Genomic DNA, 11,920 nt, shown 5'->3' with positions numbered 1-11,920 from the left:
ACACCCCGTTTCTACGACCGTCCCATTCGGCGCGTTTCTAATACAAGTTTAATTTCGACAACGCTTTGACACACCGTGAGGTGGCAGCTTTCTGCTTCGGCTGTCTGGGGACGTTTTTCGAAGTACCGCTGGGCGGTCCGATCAGACTGTCTGGCTGCTGCTTTGTGCGCCAGCAAGCACTTCAGTCACTACATCATTAAACATTCCTTTGTGCACTGCACAAGATTGCGTCCAGCGTTTGTGTAGGGTATACATACGTATTTTATAAGTATTAAGTTTACACGCGTCTCTGGCGATTGCGTGTGCCGGTTAAAAAAACTTTCCTTTGTGCACTGCACAAGATTGCGTCTATACTCGCGGACAACTTTTCTTGGCAAAGAGAAAGCTACGGGCGGGTTGCGTCTGCACATGTACTGCTACGCGAAGTAGTGCGGTTTGGCGCGCGGCTCGTAACGCCGTGAAAAGTGATTTGCATTCCGACGCAAACGCTGCTTAGCGTCTAACGTACGGATGAAAGGGGCGACTTTTTCACGCACGCAAAAACGCAAAGTGACAACGTATCAAGTAATATAAATACAAATATCTCGCTTGTGTGCTCTGCGTTCTGCCTCAAAAAGCTACATGTAGAAAATGATGAAGTATCCTGTATATCTCACGCAGAAAATACGGACGCAATTGTGGGCGTACATTCATTAGCCAGTCACACCAATCACCGCAGGAGGCTTTTGCAACTGATAGCTACGAAGTTCACCAAGCCCCTTTTCAGCAACTATGCACTTGGCACAACTGACAGACATGCCATTGTCAAGCTCCTGGAGACAATGGCATGTCTTAGCACCTATTTCATGTAAAGTTCTTAAAATGTAGACTAAAATGTATTTACGTTCCACCACTGAAGCGATGATTCTCGTGCAGCACATTTTAGCACTTTCATTTTCTATACGACACGCTGTAGGTCGTCTTGTCATATTCAATGCGAATAATTGTAGTGCTCCATTCTCACGCAGATGAATGTATCAAGCCTGGCCGTTCTCAACCAATATCTTTCAACCCGCTGGGATCACAATCTTCGCCTTGCTGATCTGCTGGCTTCGCGTCCTGCCTAGAAGCAACCAGCTGTGATCAATTTCTAAAGTGAGCGCGCGTGACTCGCTCCAAGGCGTGAGAACCTCAACACGCATGCGCGATTACGTGCGAATTCCAACAAACATGCTGTTGAACGGGAACACTGCACACGATGTGATGTGTACTCTTTAGCGAAGTGTCTGTGAAGTAGAGGATTCTTCACCAAAGTGCCGGCACAGTACGAAATGCGCATAAAGTTAACTTCACCTGTTTTGGTCTATGCAATCGGTGAACTTTGTTGACCAAGCACAGCACTTTTCTCCGAATCAAGTAGTAAATAAGTGTTTTGTCGTCGAAGCACGGCGAACAAGCAGAGGCAACAAGCGAGTGCCGCATTGTTTAGAAGCTCAGACATCTCTTGAACTTTGGTGTGGTGCGGTGGTGAAGGACCTACCATCACAAGCTGAAAGGTAAGACCCATGTTTATTCTAACGTGCGCGTGCAGACAGTATATATGTTATCGCGTATGCCGCTGAAAAGCCTACGCTAGTGTCAGTAGCTGCGCTGTTTTTCCTAAACAAACTCGTTTGCGGCATCGTAGAAAAAAAAAGAATCTTGAACAACTACGCAATGTTGACAAAATGCACAAAACATTTTCTCTGCTGGCTCCGCGCAACATGATCGTAACAATACGCGGCAAACAGTCGCAGTCAGGAATTTGATGAAAGGTCGACAGTGAGAAAAAGGGCCCACAGAAGCGCTTGCGAGCAGACGCCCCGCATTTCCGCTGCAGTCGGTCAGGCAACAAGCGCCGCCACACAGATTTGTGCGGAACTGAGAGAACCGCCGCCGAATTGGGAAAGCGAGCGACGCAGCGGACATCTATTCAAGGAGGCATTGGGTACACATACTGTGGCGAAGCCTCGGTACTGTTTCACGGTTGCGCTCTCCAGCGGCTTCTAGTAGGTCGTCCTCTTCTGAACGCCGCTCGCGCTCAGAGTCAGTGCTTTTGCCTTGACTGTCGCCGTTGCGCATCGTCGCTGAGTGCCGTCCAATAAACAGCCTGCCTGAAGTCTCTCCATTCATTCATTCATTCATTCATTCATTCATTCATTCATTCATTCATTCATTCATTCATTCATTCATTCGTTGCTATGGCTGCGGTGTTTATTGTGATTGAACTTCCCCTTGCTTCCCGTACAGTAATGCCCATTGAGCGCCGTAGGTATCTGAATAAATAAATAAATAAATAAATAAATAAATAAATAAATAAATAAATAAATAAATAAATAAATAAATAAATAAATAAATAAATAAATAAATCATAGCTGACATCGAAACCGCACCATTCCAAGCAGTTTCATTACCTTGTTGTCGTTTGAATAAAGAATAAATTGCAAATAGAATTTCTTTTTTCAAAGTACTACTTTTGCATCAGTTATGAATAAAGCTATTTAGATAGGCAGCAGAACTTTGTATGGTAACCCGATCAGCATGGCGGTCTTCCAGGAAAACAAAGCAAGTTGTGCCCTTACTCGGCTCCGACGACGCACCGCTATCGGAACGCTAAATTTCATGACTTTGTACGTTTTGAGGAACGCGGCTGACTTACAGTAGGTCACAACCTAAGTATAGGTGTAAGCTTTGCCCACAACTGTCACTGTCCCAAGCGAGAGACTTTTCGATGCGAAGCATCACATGGCGGAGTTCCATCCGGTGGTGGCGGTGGTGTGCGGAGTCACAACCCATACTGCGCATGCACAAACCCTCTCCACACACACTCTCTCCACTCCCACTGTCCAAATCCCACTCTCGTGCGCGTCGTTCTCACCTACGACGAGTACGCAGCAAGGAGGCTTTTTTTAAACCTCCTTCGTAGGCACAATTGATGCCTCCGGTGTCTTGACTTCGCACGAGCAGCCAATGGCCGCCTCTGCTTCTGTGGCTCTAGACGCGGAGCGCTCGTGCTCTCGTTCCTTCGCTGAAGAATCCCACGACGACACCAATGACTTGGCCTGCAGAAAGGCAGACGCACATGATCTTGCGACTTTGCGGGAATCGAATACCTCGGACGCCGGCAGTCCCACGCAGCGGGAGCTGGAGGGAGACTGGAAGACAGTGCTGATTCTCCGCCAAAGTAAGGCACAGGCTCGTAAACGCAAGAAAATATTACGCCATCTCCCGCTCAAGCTAACCCTCTCCCCGCTGCTTCGCATCCACACATGGTTTTCTTTAGCGGGAGGTGGTGATTTTTTTTGTCATATATGGCCATTTCAATAGGTCTTTCCAGAAAGTCGCGCGCCTCCGTGCGCCGGCGCTGTGCATCGCCGGAAAAAGAGATGGCTGATACCTCTGTCATAGAAATCGGTGTGACACGAAAGTGAAATGTGTCGTCACAGAAGTAGCAGATTGCTCATACTGCATTGCTATATGAGAGCTTGTACAATGTCTACTGCTGTTTGGCAGACATAGCACCGCTTGATGTGGACGACCTCACGTTGACGCCTAGTGGCACATCTCTGTACCGACGAATAACACCCATGATGATGACTTAACCATTGCGGTAGCTGGAGTTAACATGTACATGGACACCGCATATGGTGAATCCCGCGCAAATATGGTATCAACAAGCACATAAACACTGATACTCGATATGCGCTCCTTCAAAGCGTCGTGAAACGCGTAGAGAAACGTTACGCACGTCGTGTCTTCCCTCCAGCCTGGTCGTTAATCATCACAGGGGGTTTGGTGACGCATAATCTGATGCATTCAACAACTGAAGAAACACTTGCCTGTGACGTCATTATTGCACTGGTCCTTGGTGTCCCGAATGTCTCACAACACAGGAGTGAGCGTACCGTACGAGCGCAGAGCGAGCCGAGTGCGGCGTTTTCGAGCGTATGCTGGCTTCTACGCAGTGGCCAGGCTTGGCTGTAGGTACTTGATATACAGGACGTGTTGGCAGTGCTTTCAGTCTTTTTGCGAAATTGTTTAAGCACAGTGTATTTTAGGAATGCAACTTCGTGCGAAATGTATTTTCGTTGCGAGTTTAACGCGCCGTACTCGGAGAGTTCAGCTGCAGTGTGCCACCGCAGCGACAGCGTCTCAACATCTCAACATGTTGCCGGTGCGCGATAAGCCACTCGAGCAACGCACGGTTCATGTTCCTGGAACGTTCAAACCACAAAAAAACACAGGCTGGCAAAGAATAATGTGCTGACAACATCCCATTGTAATGCTCGCAGAAAGCTTCTGCGTAAAAAATGCTGCGCATATTCACCGAGGATAAAATACTAGAAGCTACCGTCTATGTCACTGAAATGCTAGACTTCACCACATATTACAGGCATGTCAAGAGCACCGTACAGCACCTTAAGTCGACGGAAATACTAGATGGTGCCATCACTTTTCCGGTTTTGCTCGATAGTAATCAGCGCGCATCAAAGGCGCGCATCAATACTTTTGCGATTGTCGCCTTTTGCGATCCTTTGAGAACACGGCCCTTTTGAAGCGCGCCGAATGGGGTGGTCGTAGCAACGGCGCGTTTTCTTTTTTTCAAGCCTGGTGGCACACATTTTTTGCACATTTCACCACCCCGTTATTCATCCATCCATCCATCCATCTATCCATCCATCCACCCAAGCGCACTGTGAGAGGAAACTGTGAAAGATAAAATGCGCGTTCATGTAGCCTCCGTTACGTGTTTGGCGGTAGCTCAGCGGGCAAAACGGCCACCATCCATAGTTGTGGACCGAGAGGTTGTGGTTTCGACTCCTGTCAATGGAACGTTTTGGTATAATTTTTTTTCTTTGTCATTTCATGGCGTTCATTTTTCTAACGTATTTCCGTGACGGAAATTCGTAATGGAAACCTTGGTGGACCCTGGGATAAAACACTTTCGTGATCAAAAAAAGCGCCGAACTCCTTCGTCTGCTTCAGCCGCGCGCTTGGGCGTGTCGCAACGCACGTGGTTCGCCGCTTCACACGCCCTGTAAAGGTGCCATCATCCTGTTATCAACCCTTCCTATATCACGCTTGTCGCCCCAATCTACGGAGTACAACACGTTGTATCTCGCAAGACATGTCATGGGGTGCAGCTGAAGTTAGCAGCAACAATGTAAATAATCACTTCGCAAACAGTTTACGCTGATGTTTACGCGAACAGCCGAGTGGTCATTTAGACCACTCAATGACCACTCGTTGAGCCCAATCAATGAGTGCGCTTAATCCACTGACTGGATTGAGCCCGTAGGTGAGAAAAACAGCTTGCTTGCAACGTATTCGCGTAGAGCTGGCATGTTATTCCAACTAATCGGTGCATATATTGGAAATGTACATTGCACGCAGGATCCTCCCAACTATAAAGCACTGCGTGCAATGGATCCTGCGTGCAATAAAGGATCCTGCGTGCAATGTACATTTCCAATATATGCACCGATTAGTTGGAATAACAAGCGAGCTCTACGCGAATGCGTTGCAAGCAAGCGTAATTGCAAGCAAGCGATTACATTACCACGCGTGAGCACATGCGCTCATCCAGCCATGCACGAACAGAGCGGTGGATTCCTTGTTATATCTTCTTTCTTTGACATCTTAACAACAGGTAAATTACTATAAATATTCCCTAGATCGCGCGTCACAACTAGTGGTTTGTTAGAAGTCGTTGTACGCTCGGGAAATCATAAACATTCTAACATGTTTCATGCTAATATCCCCAGACCTTAAGACATTAAACTTATTTCATGTGCACGATTCACAGCAATTCCTGGGTAATTTAAAACCTGTACGCCTAGGCGACCTGCCTGAATCTAAATCTCCTGTGTCTAGCCACGTCACCGTGACTGAATAGAAGGGTAGTGATAAGTCATATTGAGCTAGACTGGAATGAACTACGGCGAGAATAATTACAATTCAGCACTTCTGAGTGGTATTTTAGTGAGTGTGAGTCAGTTAGAACACAGGGAATTAGAGTTACTGAGACAGCTTTTATAAGCAGGTGCTTTGTTCTCCACTCCCCCTGATATTTAATCAATTTTGCGTAGATCATTATTCAGGCCATCTTGCGCAAGGAAGAGTTTATGAAGTGAAAAGCAGTAGCTTTTCATTTTTTCAAACATGCTGCGGCGTTGTTGCAATCAACAGCTGGTTTCGATGAACATTTTCAGTCTGAGGCTGAGAGAGGTGGCAGCTGGTCAACAAGATCGTTAGGCATACGGGCGTAAAGACACGGCGAAAGCAGCGGCGCAATAAAAATATAACAGCGCATCGCAATATTCACGCTTACAACACGTCTGCACAGGTTCATGTGCACCAATTTTATTCTCATCGGGTGGCATGTGAGACCTACATCCACACTGGCCTCTTCTACGGAAGGCTTTTATGAAATGCGAAGCATTTCTTAGCGAACCAGAGGTACTTTGAGTGTTTTTATCAACCTATCTATATATATTTACAGCTGTCTACGTCTGGGTGCTCTCGTGACCGTCTGCTTATCTTGGTGTACGCCCAAAATTGGTATGGGAGCGTTAAAGGGCTTGACCAATATGTTTGTGCGTATGTAAACTGATGCCTCGTGTGGTTTTTGTACCGCTGCTTAGCACAATGCCCTTTAGGTTTAGTACAACTAAGAAGAACATGCACACCCCTGCTGCTCGAATTGATGAAACAAATGCCACAAGTACACTGCAAATTAGGAAAGAGCTCAGGGCTCAGAAAAAGACAGCTATTGAGACAGCTATTGATATTATTAAGACGGTAAAAAAGCAGCTGGCTGTCAAAAAGACAGCTAGTTGTTATTCATTTTTGCTGCGAAAAATGTCATACACGCAAATCTGAACATATCAAGAAAAATTGACAGTCGAATCCCCTGAACTTTTGCCGACCACTTCTCTCCATTTCTGTCTGTATCTTTCGCATATATCTCACGGTGTAGAGGAAAGTAACATCTGAAGTATCTGTGCACATTATGTGTTCTTCGTTAAGCAACCTGTTCGCTCCCTTGGCGCTCAGCTGTGTTGTGTCCTACGCTCTACGTCATAGATATTTGCCTGTACCACTTTGAGGGTGGTATTAGAGCAGATGCATATAGAGTAAAAGCTCGTTAATTGGGATTTCACGGGGCCGGAAAAAAATTCCGGACTAACAAAATGCTGAAGTATCAAAAGTATCGTTAAACCAATGAACAAGTGCCTATTACATCAATGCATTTCAATTTTCTTGGTGGATATGTAAATCCAATACTTATTTTCCATAAGATGAGTGTAAAAGCCGCAATGTTCTTTATTCGCGCCTTCTTTCACATTATGAACACGGCTCACAACCCCCGTGTCTTAAGGCGAAAAGTGCTCTGAACCTTTCCCTTGTTATGTTCCGCCACCAAAAACGCCTTCACGCGCACTGGACGGTAATTTTTTGCCGGAAAAATGGCCGGCGCATTTCGGCCCCGCAGTTCAATTCCGCCGAGTGAAACAGAAAACGAAACATTTTTTTCCATTCCAATTAGTAGGGCGCCGTAGCGACCTTCGATATCGGTAGACAGCACGTCGGTTCCTTGCACATTCCCTCTTTTCGTTGGCGAACATTTGTCGGCGCAACAGTCGACGCTGGTCCAGTCTAGGCAGTTTTCCTGGAGTTATTGCATAAGACTTTCGTAGAGCAACCGGCTTAGTTATTGTGAAAATGAATTTCGTAAAACAAACCATTTCTTCATAAACATCCTATGAGTTCCAACATTAAATGCTCATTTTGTACTTTCCTACGGACTTGTAACAGTAACAACTTGATGTGGGCTAGTCGGTTCATAATTAGAACAAAGAAAGTAACAGCGCGAATGAAAGGACGACAAAGGAACGAAGACCACGGGACAAGCGCTGACTGCCAACTGAAAACAGGAGGAAATACGCGAAACACTGCTAGAAGCAACATGGAAACAAAACAAGTAGTTCAACATACATGCACCTCAGGACTTGCCCCTGAGGTGCATGTATGTTGAACTACTTGTTTTGTTTCCATGTTGCTTCTAGCAGTGTTTTGCACATTTCCTCCTGTTTTATGCTGTGTTATTAAAGGACTTTAGTTGCCGTTAGTAGCGCAGCCAGCAAATAGCCTAATACATGTCATTCGCGAAACGAAGTTGCATTTGGAGTTCTCTGCAATGAATTCAGCACTTCATATACAAGTATGCGAAAATGATTAACGTTTCGTTAACAAAATAGATAAACTTCATTGCGCAATATGCGCCACACTGCGGTCATTACAGTAACTATGGCGCCCCGCCTCGGTGGTCTAGTGGTTATGGCACTCGACTGCTGACCCGAAGGTCGCGGGATCGAATCCCGGTCGTGGCTGCTGCATTTTCGATGGAAGCGAAAATGTTTCAGGCCCGTGTACTTAGATTTATGTGCGCGTTACAGAACCCAAGATGGTCAAAATTTCCGGAACCCTCCACTACGGCGTCTCTCATATTCATATCGTGGTCTTGGGACGTTAAACCCCAGATATTATTGCATTATTACAGTACCTATGGCCTCCTCAAATTTATCATCACGGCTTTTTCTTGAATAACAGTCTGACACCACCTACGTGTGCTTCGTAAGTCGTTGCCAATTAACAGACAGATGCAAAGGCACATTACAACCTTCTAGGTACAATGTGATTTCCGCTTGTCATGGAAGAAAGAAACGTGGTGGTAGAAGAAAGAAATAAACAAACCTGGTGGTAAAAAATGTATATTAGAAGAAGGCAAGACTTGTAAAACCAAATTATAGACATTTGCGTGAAAGCTCTCATGGTATACCGCAGCAATTATTTTTGAAGGGCAAAGCCTTATACGTGAAATCGCGAAAATCGACGGTCGGCGTCAACACGAGTGATGCAAAAATTATCATCACGCGATGACTTCACATATGACGTCATCATGACGTGACAGATTGACAAAAGTTTAGTGCGTGTGAGTTCGTTGGACCACAGGAAAGCAGAATTGTCAAGGCTGCTTTCTGAATCAAACGCTCTGTTCTGAACGGACGTTGGTGTTGATTTTACGTTTTGTGTATAAATGACCATCAAATGCTAGTATAAATGAAACAAAGTTAAAAGCTGCAGCTTTCTGATTTTTTGGATATCCTGCGTCGTTGCAATCAACTGTTGGTTTCGATGAACATGTGCATTTTGTTTGAGACTCAAAGAAATGGCAGCCTGGCAGCAAGATCGTTAGACATACTGGCATAAAGACACGTGGGAACCAGCGGAACCAGCATAATAGCGCATGTTAGTGCCTAAGAAAGAGCAGGCAAGATCACGCGCGGGACACTGGTCACCGTGTAACAAGCTAAGTAAGAATCGCAGGGCAAGCATCCGGCAGCGAAGGGACCACGATGAGAACGCGAATCCCCTTCTGTTGCGTGGTTGCGCAAGCGCAGCAAGGAAAACCAGCTCAGTTCCACCTGACCAGAAAAAAGAGCCAAGAAGGGATTGCAACGACCTAGTTCTTCGTAATGGGGCTGTACGACATGAGATATGTACCCTACACGGCCGCGAAATACATTCTGTGCTAGGTAGCTCCTTTCCAACAGTGGTAAATCGCACTCTTGCGCTTCCTGGACGTGCCGTTTTACATCTTCAAGTGCTGAAACCCACACGGTGGCTTATATACCGTAGTAGGTATAATCAACCCCATAATGCGATTAGAGTCGCATTTCTGAAGACTTATAAAGGGGCTTAGGCAGCTGTATGGGGAAGCATTGAACAAATATTCACATTTCGAAAAGTTTAGCGCAGAGTGTGATATAGCCCCATATTCGGCAAAAAGCCATAGGCTACGGGACAAACTGTGCTCGTTCTTCAGATACAACGTGATGTCATTGGTGGAAACTGTCACCACTACCAGGTAGTGGAAGGTTTCGAATGTATGGATTTGTAAGTAGGGAGCGCAGGAATGGTTCGAGGCTTAGTACAAAATCTACCGGGGACAGAGCACAACCTTGGTGAACCCCGCGCGCAACAGGAAATTGGGCACTTTCAGAACCATCAAGAAAGAACTTGCTGTGTATATTTATATACATATTTCTCAGAAGCTGAACGAAGTGTTGCGAGTACCCACACGCTGCCATTACACTAAATATGTAGCTGTGTTCAAGGCGATGAATTGGCTTTTATTGATCCAGGGAAACCAAGAGCCTACGTATGGACCTCGCCAATCTGTACGCAGTTATATCGTGCGTAACAAAAGAGAGACTATGAATTTCTCTTCCAGAAATCGAGCACGCCTGATGATGCCCTATTAAGAAAGGCACCAGGCGTCTGAAACGACGAGTGACAGCTGCTGGAAAAGTTTTGTAATCGATGTTGAGAAGCGTAATTTTTATCCATTCCTATGGGCGGACTGACGATGGGTCATGCTTATGTATTAACACAATTCGATCACCGTGAGAGCTAATTGGTAAATTAAAGTTCTCAAAGCAGCGGCAGATGACATGACTGAACGTGGCACGAATGTCCTCCCAAAAGGTTAATTAGGACTCAGGCTTCGCGGTAGACAATGCATCTTTCACCACATCAGCTGACGGACTTGCACAAAGTTGTGCACCTACCTCTGGGGGCACCCGAGGCAACCCACTTAGCATTGTGAATGTATCGCCCCTACCATGATGCGCTGACATAGTGGTAGGAACCATGTTTTCAAAATTAGCTGCGAGAACTGATCGATCACGCGCAGGTGACATAGCAACGGGCAGGGCTCTGGCGGCCTGTGTTCCCAGCGGACTCGACAGTCTGAGAAGCGAGCTTTTCGCAAAGCGCCGAATTTCCGGGTGAGCACCTGGATTACTTCCGCTACGCCAAGCAGCCGCCCACAACGACAATGCTGCAATAAGCCGCTGTAAACGTCCCCGTAACTCTCTCGGCCATGTGTCCATCAAGGGAGTTAGTCGATCGACAAGGTGAACGATGCATAGTTTTCGCGCAGTGTCCGCTGGTTCTTCCGGAATACGGCGTGAAGGGCGCACCCTTCGACTGAGCAGTGTGGACTCCACTCTAACCTGAGCGCTTCCCATGAATTTGAACCGGATCCGAACAGCTCTAGATAAACTGGAGCGCGAACACGTGTCATGCAGAACGCGGATGTCAAAACGCCATGGTCTCACTGACGAAGAAAAAGGAAAGGAAGCCTCGAAGGTTATTGGCCGATGATGTGAGACATAACGGGGGATGATGGTAGTGGTATCACATCAGATCGCGACACGTAAGAAGCTTGCGCACTTTGTACGTCGATGCTATTCAGCCTTCTAGACGATGAGTCACATCTCCAAGTCCAGGCATATTGTGATCCATGTACAAGTCTGTACGCATCTATCAAAGAGAAGTGCTGGAGAAGGCGACGCAGCTGGCGTGCGTTCCAGTCAAGTCGATCCATCCCGGGCCCTGCACGTGAGCTCGCGTATATAATACACAGTTAAAATCACCGTGAGTATTACATGCCCACCGACAAGAACATACACGTCCAGGCCACGGAAAAAAATCATTAGTCTTGGCTGCATGGACTGGACATAAATACAAACAATGCGTAGCCTGAATGACGATAAGACGCAGTCGAAAGCCAATACCCGACCTAGGCCATTACAAAGAGGTGGTCTGGCAAAAGGCTTCGGTTAAAAATAATGATTCCATATCCACTGAATCGAGATGTCGCGAAAGAACTATACCCGTCTAAGATGAACTCGCCCTTGAACGCACGAACGTGGCGAATGGTAAAACAATGTGCTTCTTGTATAGGGAACCCAAGATCAAGTTTGCGGCGCGACGACAGCGCCGCGCTGCGGCTCTGTCGGAAAGCTCTGGAGCTTATGCGCGGCCTACTCAG

This window comes from Rhipicephalus sanguineus, chromosome 8, assembly GCF_013339695.2.
Source record: "Rhipicephalus sanguineus isolate Rsan-2018 chromosome 8, BIME_Rsan_1.4, whole genome shotgun sequence".
NCBI lineage: Eukaryota > Metazoa > Arthropoda > Arachnida > Ixodida > Ixodidae > Rhipicephalus > Rhipicephalus sanguineus.
The sequence above is the reverse complement of the archived record's forward strand: the minus strand, read 5'-3'. Positions refer to the sequence as shown.